Source organism: Rhyacophila brunnea, unplaced genomic scaffold, assembly GCF_057557595.1.
Source record: "Rhyacophila brunnea isolate RB1 unplaced genomic scaffold, BYU_Rbru_1.0 scaffold_3, whole genome shotgun sequence".
NCBI lineage: Eukaryota > Metazoa > Arthropoda > Insecta > Trichoptera > Rhyacophilidae > Rhyacophila > Rhyacophila brunnea.
The window spans coordinates 32,086,338-32,100,563 of NW_028232965.1; the positions used below are offsets into that span (position 1 = coordinate 32,086,338).

Sequence of the window (14,226 nt, forward strand, 5' to 3'; positions counted from 1 at the left end):
TCACAACACTTTTAAATCAGGCTTATAATAGTAATGGTCATGAGGAAACGGAAGAAGTATTGTACCACACTGCTGAGGAATTGATTGGTGAGCCTACTCTGCTTGAAGTAAGAAGAGCATTAAGAACGCTGAAAAACAATAAAGCACCTGGAACCGACAGGATAACAGCCGAGCTGATAAAGAGTGGTGGACCAACACTGGAAGCAAATATCCACAAGATAATTCTCAATATTTGGGAAAAAGAAATTCTACCTGAGGAATGGAAGATGGGTATTATCGTGCCTATTCTGAAAAAGGGAGACAAAACAATGTGCGATAACTACAGAGGATCACAATTCTAAACACAGCTTATAAAAGTTTTCTCATCTGTACTGTATAGCAGGTTAATGATCTATGGTGAGGAAAACCTGTGAGAATACCAATGCGGCTTCCGACCAAATAGATTCACCATAAATTACATTCATCTCATGAGGCAAACTATGGAGAAAGCGCACGAATACAACCTTACATTCCACCACCTGTTTATTGATTTTAAACAAGCTTTCGACAGCGTGAATAGGGATAAGATGCTGCAAAGCCTAAAAATACTGGGAATTCCCTTAAACTAGTAAGGCTAATAAAGACCACACTAACGGATACTCAAGCAGTTGTCACTGTGCAAAATGAGCAAACTGAAAGCTTCAAAATCGAATCAGGTGTGAGACAAGGGGATGCGCTATCCACTATGGTATTTAACCTTGTGGTGGAATCCATAGCTCGTGAAACCAACATAAGAGGATGGGTAGATAACAGTACAATGCAGATGTGCGCTTATGCTGACGACATAGTAATTACATGCATATCCAAACAGAGGATGATCGACCATGGTGGCACTATGAAAATAAAATCAGAAAACGCTGGGCTGCAAATAAACCAGTCAAAAACTAAGTATATGGTCAGCACACGCAATCAGGTACCGCTGCAGAATATAGACACAGGACAGCATGCATATGAAGGGGTGGAGGAGTTAACGTATCTCGGATCCAGCCTAAATACCCAAAATAAGACAGCAGAGGAGATAAAAAGCCGCCTTATCTCCGGGAATAAATGCTGGCATGCCTGCAAGCGACTGGTGGGGTCGAAAATGCTAGGCCGAAGAAGTAATATAAAACAATTATAAGGCCAGTGGTCACTTATGGCTGTGAGACTTGGTGCTTAACTCAAAACAAGGAAAACAAATTAGCTGTCTTTGAGCGCAAAATACTCCGCAAAATCTTTGGACCCACGTTGAAAAATGGGAACTACAGAATAAAAATGAACCACGAGTTGGAAGAGCTGATTGACCAGCAAACAATCATAAAATACTTTAAGTTCCAAAGACTACGATGGGTGGGACATTTGGAGAGAATGCCTGAAGTTAGAGCGCCAAGGATAATGACGATATGGCTACCCCAATGGAAGAGACCCAGAGGCCGCCCAAGAAGGAGATGGCTGACGCCGTAAAAGTAGACTGGCTTCATCTAGGAAGACCCGGTAACTGGAGAAGTGTGGCGAGAGACCGGAGTGAGTGGAGAGCGGTTGTGGAGGAGGCCAAATCCCACCTCGGGATGTAGCGCCGTGGAAGAAGAAGAAGAAGATTTAAAAAGACAAAGTGAAGGCACTCATAAAAAAATGGAGCTTTGGAAACCAAAATTATTACAATAAAAAATAGTTCGCCATGTTTCCACTATTAAATGATTTCTGCGCCAGTTAGGTTTATTGAAGCAAACAAAAATCTATTTACTGAGTTTTTGGTTAGTTTGCTAATGCATTTTTCACATTTTTTTATTAAAAGTAAAAAAAGTCGCTGTTCCAGGACTATTAAATATTTTAATTATGTGGTTGTGCGTTGCAATTTGATGTAATACCTGTATGATGATTGATATATTTCAATGATAACTGCCGTGTATAATTTCGTAAACACTACATTAGAGCACCACAATGCCCTTAACCTCAGCAATAGGTAGGTGGGCCCGCCAAAGATCCTGGTCTGGGTGCCCGCTTCAGGATGTGGGGCCCATGATAGAATCCGTTTGTCAATGAACGATGATGAATTTGGATTGACTACTATTGAAATAGTTGATTGTGCTAATAAATAAGCACATTCATCGCATGAAAAAAAATAATATTGAATATAATACTATTATAAGTAGGTAGTAAAACCTTGTTTATTTTTATAATGTTTTTTTTTTTAATTATTTAATGATATAAGAGGGGAGGGAGGCTCCAAGATTACTTTTTTTTAAAAGGGAGGCGTAGTAACATATAGTTTGGAAACCAACAGTGTAATGTGACCATCTCGTCTGGGTCTCCTTCATAAACTTTACCTTACATTGTGTCTTACATACGGCATATAGCGCCTGTGCTGCCTCCGGAAGCGATGGAAGGACAACATCAAGAGGGATCCAGAGAGACTAAGTGTGACCGACTGGAGCTTGGGATAGAGGGCCTGAATAAAGTATTGTACCAACTTATATAAGTATATTCTACAGTTATTTGGAAAATGATATTGAACTAACTATGAAATCCGACCGCCCGCACATTCCACACGCGATGTACGCTTACTATGTGCGGTTCTGGTAATGAAAGTGTTATGAAATAAATTTGCATATTATGGGTATATTAATGTATCTAAATAATAAATTTATAATGAAATACGAACGAAGAATTTTGGAATAATTTTATACAATTATTAGGTAGCGTAATTGCGGCCAAATAGCTGAATTAAACGTTATCTGGTTCTTGATAGGGTCAAATAAATATTAATTAATTCTTAAGATGTGTAAAAAAATATGTTAATTCCAAAAAAATTGAAATGTGAAAGTTGTCAATACGTCAATCAAATACACTTAAAACAAGACTACGGCATTAAACATAGCCATGTAGCCACGAGTCTAATTTGTACTAGTTTTCACATGGTTTTGTATGATTTTAATATAACGTACTCATTTGATAATTCAACATTTTAGGATCACAAATTTCTTAAAACTTTCACTGGTAAAAATTATAAACGATAATGAGCATATCGAATGATGAAAGAAGGTTAGGTGGCATTTGTTGTTACCAAGTTTAGTATATATTATTATTTATTGGAAAATGTTATAATTTTTCCACAATATTTAGAACAGTGGCAATCAGTTTTATCGTTAAATAAGTAATGCATCAGTCTGACAATATATAATATACAATATTATAATAATGTAGATACAAATAGATACACGCTATAAAATGTATACAATTTCATGGTATATACATAAATGAACAGTAAGTGAGTTTTAATTATGATGGTATCTCAAGAAAATTATCAGATTAATGTGTAATTTAGCAAAACGGTTAATATGAACATATGTAAATTAGTCCAGTGTAGAATTATTTTATTTACTTTTCACGTCACTCGGAAAAAACTGAGTATCAAATAGGTGAATCTTTTTAAATCAAACTAGAGAACCTACAGTTGCCCCCATTTTTCGTTCCACAATGAGTTGTGAGCAATTTTTGGTTTTTATATCAACTACAGCTGAAAACATAGCGTCGCAGAGGTAAGTCTTTCCAAATAGAACCATTTTGTTTCGGACCAATTCTTTACTGATTGATAACCAAAACTTGACCAAAATCGTCGATAATAACGTTTACTAAATACACATCAACTGGTTTCTGCGATAGTATGAGCACTTTACATTTTTTGTCTCTATTATAAACAACCTTGTAGGATACTGGAAAATCATTACTTGGTAATCTTGGTATTGACATGTGCTTTAGATAAGTAATCGTTCAATTTTCTGACAAAATAGTCACGATGTCTACTCGACGACGTTGTTTCGTTTACTTGGAAACATAGACTCTGATGCCAAAACATTCACAAGATACAACATACTTTGTCTTTCTTCATTATACTATACTTGTGATGAAAATAATCACCAAATCTATCGATATGAACGTATGCCAGCTTATTGAATGGAGGTTTCCTGGAAATATTAAGATTTTCGTGTATTTTGTTTCAGTCATGAGAATTAGGGCCACTGGGGTACCACGACGCACTCCCAATATTTTTTAGTACAATAAATATCTAGAGCCCTTTTAGTAAAGGTTTTAAAAATGATAAAGTAAAAAATATTATGTACAATATATATTTGATTTATATTGTTGTGGAAACTATGCTTCAGAATGAAATAGCCTCTTCAATGATGGACTACTACAGTCAGACCAAAAGTAGTCATCTGTCAGTCTAATTTCACCTTTATGTGAAATTAAAAAGTTGCCGAATATTTGCGTGGTACTAAATCATGACTGAGAAAAAAGTTTGAATTTAATTTAAGTGACAAGATGAACATTTTAATGAAGCTCGTGAAAGTATTTGCGAAGCAATTTTGCTTGATGGGCCCAATATTGATCGAAAGAATGAGTCTTTTAAATTGAACACATTATTATTTTCTAAACAAACTATTTCTTTTTAATTAAATAAATATACTCTACTCGTAAACTAGTCTAAACTATGAATTATTCCAAAAATCATCCAAAACATTCAAGAGAACTTAAAAATTACACTTTAATGATACAACAACCAAATAATTATATGTAATAATTAGATAAAAGCGTTCAACAAACGCACATTTATGACAATAACAATTGTAAGTTTATATATGAATTAACACGTGTTTACACGTGCATTTTCTTGTTATGGCCGCGATAATTCGTACTGTCAACAGTAAATCCATGCAGACGTAAACGGGGTATAGTAGTCATCGAAATTCGTATCAGATGACATTAAAATATTAATAGTACCCAATTAATTTTGTTATGGTACATTTTATTATATTGTTATTTTATTTACTTCGAACATTTTTTTTACTAGGCATGACGAGTCATATATTATATAAGTACCTATCTATTGAATTATTCTATGTTAACACTATTACGTCATAGACCTCTTGAATTATATCATCTATCAAAATTTCTTCATTTTTCTTTATTATATAATAATTGAAACAAACCGTTCATTTTTTTAAATTTTATTCTATTAAATATATATAATATATTAAATGTTACTATTACCTACCTGATAAATGTTGAAAAATGTTCTAATTACCTTACACGTGGATGTGTCTTGAATGATTTGATTTTACAACTACGATAATTCCACTTATCAACCACGTATATTAAAATTACTACAGTGTATGGAAACATTATTTAAATTTTGAATGGATTTAACATCCAGAATATTTTTGCATCAAATTACTCGACAGTTGAATGATGAATATTTTTTGCAATACAATCTATCTTTTACTATGTTACTTTGTTATTGTTGGTATGTCATAAATACTTATTATGATTACTATTTTTATTATTAGAATAAATATAATACCTACCTTACCTTCAATTAGGACATATTAAATTAAAATTTACCTTTCTATATTATACCTATATGTAGATACATAACATTTATTTGCATCTATTATGCTTACAGTGTATCGTCGGCTGAATATTCTAACTCATATTCGAAATAACTTACTTCATATATTTATTACTTGTATAGATAAATGTATACATCATATTTTAGTAGGACTATTGATGAATATGTTGATGCATAAGTATCTTTATAAATAATAAATAACTTTACTATGCAAATTCAAAACTTCAACACTTCTGTATAATATTTCAAATGTGAGTTTCAAAATAGTTCATACTATGACCTAGTGAAATTGTGGTGGTAATTTAGTAACCACACACTTCATTGAAATAATATTATAAACAAATATGAATAAATACAATTTAAGAAATTATTCATCATGTTTACATTTTTCCTGCAAATATATTTTCATATCATACTGGAGCCTATAATAATGTTCATGACAGAGTTCTAGTAATACTATTTGGGGATCTTCTGTTCTTAGTTCATATCCGATTCTTAGGTGGAACATATTATGGACACCACGTGATCGCGCACAAGCTTTATTGCGTATTGCAGGCCATGATGACATGCCGTATAAATCCAAATTCATGAATATTTCCCTTATCCCTAGTGAATAGTATTTATCGGCGTATGCAAAAAATACCCACGAATAATTGAATACAGTTGGTATAACCTATCTATGTAAAACGCACGTCTAACCTTAATATTGAAATTTCTAAACAAATATTGGATAGTGTTATAATTATTATTATAGTCCATGTATATTGAAAATTCAGTATTATTTTTCATATTATCTAAAACATACTTACAGGAATATAAATATAATTATTTATAAATATATTCTGTATAAAATGTATTTGTATTTTTTTAATATAATACTAATATTTATTATGAAGCGTTGATTATACATAGAATCAAAGGTGAAAGTGTTAATTATCTTTTTAATGCAGTTATAATATGGATAATAAATTATTTTAATTATCATCTTCATGTCATAGAACATATTTCTATTAAATAGTAAACTTTAGTTGATATTTTTTGCATTCATTGTATTCAAAGTCTTGACCTTCGTAGATGAATGAATAAGACAGACCGTTTTCCGTACGTCGACTACACGACGAATATTTAGCTCGACAGGTAGGGCGTCAGGTGATCAGACGGCATTAATCTTTCGAGCGGATATTTCGCTTAGTTTTCAACTGTCTTCCGAGTGGAAGGTTTCATTTAGCAAATAGCAGTTGTACCAACCGGAAAGGCGGTACGACCGGAGGCAATTTTGAACAGTGAAAACTCTCAGTATCCTTCAAACCAGTTTGTGTACCATTAATAAGTTTAACTAAGTACGAAAAAGGATTTCACTTCTATCAAATCACATGTAAGTAATTTTTATTTATTATTTAATGAACGATTATTTTATTGGTGTACTACATTTTATGTAATATAAATAATTAATTACATAAATAAATATAAATCTATTTTTAATATTTCCATTTATAACAATCTACAAAAAAGTGTTACGTGACGAGATTATTAACTTGTATGTTAAACTAATAAAATAGTTATATTATCGTTATTACAAAACTGCCAAACGATAATTAATATATGATATAGAAATATTGCAAAATATATCTTGCATACTCTACTATATATAATATACTATATAATAAATTTCCTTAAATGCTGGTAATTATCATATTCTCAGTGAAATGAAATTATAACAAACAAGCAAACTTGTATTCTTACATTTTTTACACAATTTTACCAAAGCTCCGAAATAACTTTTTAAAAATCAAAATTAAACTTTGTTCTTGAAATGGAAAACCATTTAAATAATTTCTACTTATTCTTGCAAAATAATAAGTACATTATATTCAATATGGTAATTAATTATCCTCATAGAATTATTCAAAGTATGGAAGATAAAAAAATATTATATCTAGTATCAAGGACTTTTTTTTATTTCGTGAATAAAAGATTAACAGAAATTTCAAGCACTAAGCTTTGATTGCTAAATTATTCACACAATGAAAGAATAATTATAGTATTATGCTTTAATTACAGTAATTTCAATAAAAATGTCATATTTTTCTTCGATCAAACATATTGAAATAAAATTAACATACATTATTAGTCACTATATCCAGTTCTGCTCGGCTGAAAAAGTATTTAAATTGATTGCTGATAATTTATTTCATCTGGAAATGGAAAAAAGACTTTTAAAAAACGTTTTCTTTATATTTAAATTACTAAATAAACCTACATTTCACTAATAATAGTGAAATAAAAAAATAAAAAAAGTTCAATACAGTACTAAATTCAATTAAAATATTTATAAAACAACATAATGTAGCTTTAATATAAAGTAAAAAAAAACACAAAGAAAACTTTAACCCTATTCAACTTAGTACATCTGTATTAAGTGTCAACGTACCTAGATGAAATATTAATATTAAAATAAATATTAAATATTAATATAAATATTAAAATAAGCAATAAGTATTAAACAATAATTAAGTTATACATTTGGTATTGAAAATATTTTGTTAACATTGTCGATTTAATAGAAAATATAAATTATCATTGAAAAGAGAAAGTTTTAGATAATTCGAAAGTATTATTATTAAAGTGAAATATGAAATTTCAGGTTCAATGATAATTACCGTAAGCATAATGATAATAAGCATAAGGCGTCCGGCAGTGGCATACCTGTAATATTATGATTAATTAAGTAGGTATATTTTTAGACCCATGATTTAAAACATTTTTTCCCTATTATTTTTCTCGTTACAAACTCAATGCTAGTAAACTTTCATCATTATTAATTTATATGTGACCGTAATTTGAAATCTAAAAAATCGCCTAGAAGACACATCAATCAGCAGAATGCATAAAAAACCGCGTTAGAAAGGTAACATCTGAAAGTGCGGCAGTGAAAAATTCACCTTGCAATTGAAAAAAACTTTAATATAATATTATGTTGTCACATCTGATAAAGAACTCATTTTTAACGATGGATACTTATTTTAATTTTTATACTATTTTTAAAAAAAAATTAATAATATTAAATTTATTTTTACATCACCTTAATTTACACTAATTGGGATCTGTATGTATATATATAATATGCCTTTCTGTTCAACACAAAACGGATTTTAACCCACTTTCCGAGTGATTAATGATATGTAATCCGATATTTTGTAATACATTTTAAAGAGAATCAATTTTACACGAACTTATACATAACGCCCACGATGGCCAAGCGGCTCAAGCGTCAGATTATAGTATTAATTACTTTTTAATTACCACATTTAAATAGCATGTTAATTATATTGAATGGCCACCTAATCGTTAGCGCTGGGCGCGTGTTTAGCGTCCAATGTATTAATGCACACCTCTACTCTGGGGAGGCCCATTTGATCTTATTAGGATCGGACATGGTCAATATATACCTAATACCTAATGAAGTTGATAGTTCTTCGTCTATGACGATGTCGTTTATTTCAATTTTAAAATATAATCTAATTTGATCTTCACTTAGTGTATTTTGTACTCATATTCGTGCTTAATGATTCAACGTCTTACTATTTTGTTATAGTAAGGTCCCTTTCTATAAGCTTAGTATTTTTTTTATATTCTTACTAGAAAACATAATCCAATGACTCTTTAACTCATAATGGCACATACATGGTATGCTCTTCTCTATACAATATAGGCTGGAATCTATGAGTATCATTTATTATACTTTTCAGTTGACATCATTCTGGTACCAAAAGTACAACTCTTTGTCTTTCGACTCACATAACATTTATAGAACAACGATTTTTATATTTCCTATAAAATCTAAATTATGGTATTTTTTCGATCATGTCCGATCCTAATAGGATCATATGGGCCTCCAAGGAGTGGAGGTTTGTATTAACAGATTTTATTTTTACGAGAAATGGATGTCAGCCACTAGCTCAACCTATTAGGTCCATACTCTGACTCATACACAAATTGAAAAACAATACGTGCACTTGCCAGACCCAGGATTCGAGCCTGGGACCCTCGACACTATAGACCGGCGCTTAAGCCACGCGGCCATCGTGGGTGGTATTACCAATAATTAATTTACAGAAGACTATGTACTTCCGGCATGAAGGTTAAATATATTCATTGTGACACTCCGTTTTTAGTCTTTTCCACCAGGTAGCTATGTAGATATATACAATAAGAAATCAATGTGTAAATTTTTTATTATGTTTGTATTTGGTACATTTACATTAGGAAATTAGGAATGGGGGTTATTACAATAGCCAATAAGTAAGTATACTTAATTTAGATAAATTTTACAAATATTTATATTTCTTGAATCCACACATGCGTTGTTTTAACTGAAAATAATTACAAGATAAAAAGGTCTTTTTATATACAACGTTTTTAATTATTTTGTTGAATTATATAAACTTGACTTACTAGCTTAAACGATCAGAAAAAATTGTATTTAATAGAAATAATACTGAAATGTCATTTTGAATTACATAGTAACAAACGTATATATTAATAATTTAGTTGCTAGGACCATCCGCATAGCAACCAATAATGGTGTCTAAATAACTTTTCATACAAAACAGAATTAACTGAAAATGAATTCAATTCTACTTAAGGATGGCTAAAAGTATTAAAAAAATGCATTGCCATCGTGTTCTGATATATTATAAAAGTTTAAAATGTCTAGCTAGTCGGGAAGTTAGTTAAACATCGATTGCAAGATTTGTACCAGACGAAGAACCACCGGACAAATAAGAATACGAACTAAGAAAAACGTTGTAAAATGTTATTAAAATGTTTTATATTGAAACTAGTTCGGAAATCAGTTGACATAATTTTTTTCCACATACATATTTATCTATACAAATATAGTGGACTATTTTAATCTATACTACTTATCGTATTATTGATAAAAATGCAAATAACGGATCTATTTTGTTTAGGTCATATGCAGATAAATATATATATACATAGTATGCAAGTATTATTTTATTGAAGGAATTATACATATGGTTAAAAGTAGGGAATCCAATCCCGAGCCAAAATTCTGATACCGGGATTTCGGGATTACAATTTGACAATCCCGGTATCTCGGGACTGGTCCTGGGATTGGCATTTTTTCCATTGTTAATACAAAATTGTTATATTTACAAATAACATTGATAAAATCGATCAAAAATAAATCTAGTATAATTTATACTATTTAAGTCATTTATTGTTATTATCGCATACGCTCAATCTTGGAAATACACAAGTTTAACGGAGTAAATAATATTGTAATATAAATAGTAATGTGAATTTCATAGGAGATTGCTGTTTCTGATAGTAAAGACTTAATGAATAGATTAGCGAGATTTAAAATATTAAAGCAAATAATCATGGCGTACTTATGGCCTTTCCGCTTCATAAATCTAATTAGTCAGCCAAATATGAAACTGCCGTAACACGTATGAGATTATGGTGGAATTACTTTGTTAAAAGTGCGAAGCATTGTTTTTTTCCAATCTTTCCATTTTTAATAATTTATGTGAAAAAATAAAATGAATCGGCAACCTACACATGGGTATAAATCAAACTTCATTCAAACTCAGTTTATTTCTAATGTAGTTATTTTTTATTAAAAGTATTTTTTCTGTTATATTTTCGCTTTTATTTTATTTTCCATAAAAAATGATAAAAAAATCAATCCCGAAATCCCGGGATTATGTTTATCAATCCCGGGATTCATAGGTATTGAAAATAGCTCGGGATCCCTAGTTAAAAGTAGGTGCCTACATTTGCGATAGCGGCATTTCTACGCAACCAAAAACCATTCGTCGAATCGATGTTTTGTGAAAGATAGTAAAAGCACTTTTGTAAAATAACATAATCCACATTGATCGGGTTATTTATAATCACGCGATCATACTATGATAAGGTTTTTACATAGGTACAATGAACGATATTATTTGTATATTATACGAACCTTCGCTCTAAATGTATTATTTTTTTTCAATTATTCCACAGAGGTAGAAAATTATGTTGAGCGATTATTGATAAGTAGAGACCTCACCCCTTTGATGTTTTGGTTTGTATGGTTTTTTAAAATTTACGATATAGAAAAAAAAAGATCTGTCTTAAAGTCATAAACATTCATTATTTTTTTATACAACAACAACTTGCAAAATATATTTTTTAAAGGAAAATAGTGACTCTTTTATCATAGCGAGTCTTTGATAAATAACTTATCATGATAAGGAGTATACATAGACAGGCTATGGGATATAGGTACCTAATTTAAAAAAACATTGTTCTTTCTGTATAAAATCTTTATTGTTTTCTAAATAAAATTATAAAATTTTCCCTTGAATAAACAATAGGTATATGTATGTATATGTATTTAATGTCTTTATGGCTAAACCATCGTACAATGAAGAAAAGTATGGATCTTCTTCAGTAAACTTGGTATAGAACAATACGAAGCTCGAAAAAAAAAACACTATTTAATAACCATCAAAGTATATCTTCCATTTATTTCAGCAACTTAATACTTTAATAAAACTAAAAAAATCATCAATTTTTTATACGAATTATAATGAAGATTATTTCACTATTAAATTCTAATGAATTAAAGTTTTGTACTGTTCCATTTGAGTCGTTTTTGCGACCCGGGTTTAGCCTTTCAGCATCTTCAGGCGCTTTGTGCACTCATCAAAATGTAAATATACACTGACAAAGAATACAGTTAACTTTAACTTATATAACAAAGTAATACAATAAAGTATGTAAAAGTTTTATCACCTACCTATTAAGTCAAGGATCACAATATAATATATAACAAACAAATTATGAATAGTTGAAGAATTTGTACAATATACATAATATTACCGGTAGTCCCAGAAGTACCCGACCTGACGTATAGATAGCAGTTTTTGTTTAAAAATAGTGACCATGATAGAAAGTACCAACCTTATAAAGTCTAAGTTTGAATTTTGACGACGCTACGTTGTTCAGTAATTATTTTTCAGCCATGAACGGCGAACGCCCTCAGTGAATTTGTAAACATGGAAAAAATTGGTCATATTTATGTGATACAATACTTTCATTCAAAAGGCTTCAGTCCAACTAATATCAAAGCGGCGCTAGATTCTACTTTGGGAGTGTCTGCTCCTTTGATTACAACAGTAAAATATTGGGTGACTGAATTTAAACGAGGCTCTACGAGCTGCCAAGACGAACGTAGCAGTGGTCGACCAAATGAGGTGACCATGCCAGAAATGGTGACGAAAATCCATAAAATGGTATTGGATGAACGTCGACTAAAATTGCGCAAGCTAGTAGACATGGTAGGCATTGACTGAAAATTTGGACATGAGAAAGCTGTGCGCAAGGTGGGTGCCGCGATTACTCACAATGGAACAAAAACAGCATCGCGAGGATGTTTCAATCGAGTGGTTAGCAAAGTTCACAGCAATAAAGCAGAGTTTTTGCGTCTATTCATAACCATGGATGAAACATGGATCCATCACTTTACATCTGAGACGAAAAAACAGTCAAAACAATTGACTGAAAGAGAAGAATCGGCTCCAAAGAAGGCGAAGACAGATCCATCTGCAGGCAAGGTCATGGCGTCAGTTTTTTGGGATGCACGTGGGGTAATTTTCATTGATTATCTTCAGAAAGGAAAATCAATCAATGGCGTGTATTATGTAAAGTTATTGCAGCGTTTGAGTGATGAAATCAAGAAAAAAAAACCGCATTTGGCTAAAAAGAGAGTTTCGTTTCATCAGGACAATTCATCAGTTCACACATCCGTTATTGCGATGGCCAAAATCAATGAGGTAAAGTTCAAATTGCTTCTTCACGCACCCTATTTGCCAGATTTAGCCCCTTTGGATTATTTTTTGTTTCCAAACTTGAAAAAATGGCTAGGTAGTAAAAGATTTGCCAACAATGAAGAAGTGGAGTCGGCGGTTGATGGCCATTTTGAGGAGCTCAACGATTCTCACTATAAACAGGGTATCAAACCTATTGAACGTCGCTGGAAAAAGTGTATCAATCTAAAAGGAGACTACGTAAAGAAAAAAAATCCCAAATTTTTTGTGTTTTCTTTGTTAGGTCGGGTACTTCTGGAACCACCTCATATCACTGTGATAACTCAACTGTGTAAAAGTGAACCGCGTAAAATATTTAGACTATTATATAAATGAAGGAAAATAATGAAATTTATTAATTTATTTATTTAAGGTTTAAAATGTATACATACATTATAATATACATATATAGTAGATATTTAAAATTAATAAAAACTATTTATTAATTTGACAGCTTTTAACGTCAAGCTTTTAATGACTGGGTTGTATCTGTTTTTCTTGGAAAGCGTTGGAATATTTGGTTGCAGCGTAGAGGTCCGCAGTTTTAGTTGATCCTTTAAATGAGTATCTGTCAATTGTGACCTTGATCGTGTCTTGATTATGGTTAGATAGGAGAATGTAGATTTACAGTAATATATGGTTGAAAAGCAGGAAAGCATTTTTCCATATTTCAATTGGATCTTTCTTAGCATCAAACAATTACTTAAAAGTATCATCTATTGAGAGCTCGATCAATTATTCCATCTATAGCTCTGTAGGTGCCTTGATGACATCAACTAGGTGAGACTAAAACAGTGCAATTTCATGAGTAAACGTTCCCGGTAAAGCTTTCATTCTATTCTACAATTAAAACATCAATAACAGCTGCGTATTCTTCAAATGATTCGAATATATAATTATTCTGCTCATCAATGA

General features: G+C 31.1%; 1 protein-coding gene across 1 annotated transcript in view; it reads left to right on the top strand.

Moving 5' to 3' along the window:
* The first annotated feature begins 6,540 nt into the window (after window positions 1-6,540).
* The window catches only part of LOC147068232 (very long chain fatty acid elongase 7-like), a 30,779-nt gene continuing 23,093 nt past the window's right edge, over window positions 6,541-14,226 (top strand). The window contains exon 1 of the mRNA XM_085953218.1: window positions 6,541-6,803. The gene's annotated coding sequence lies outside the window, so the exon portion shown is untranslated. The remainder of the gene's footprint in view (window positions 6,804-14,226) is intronic.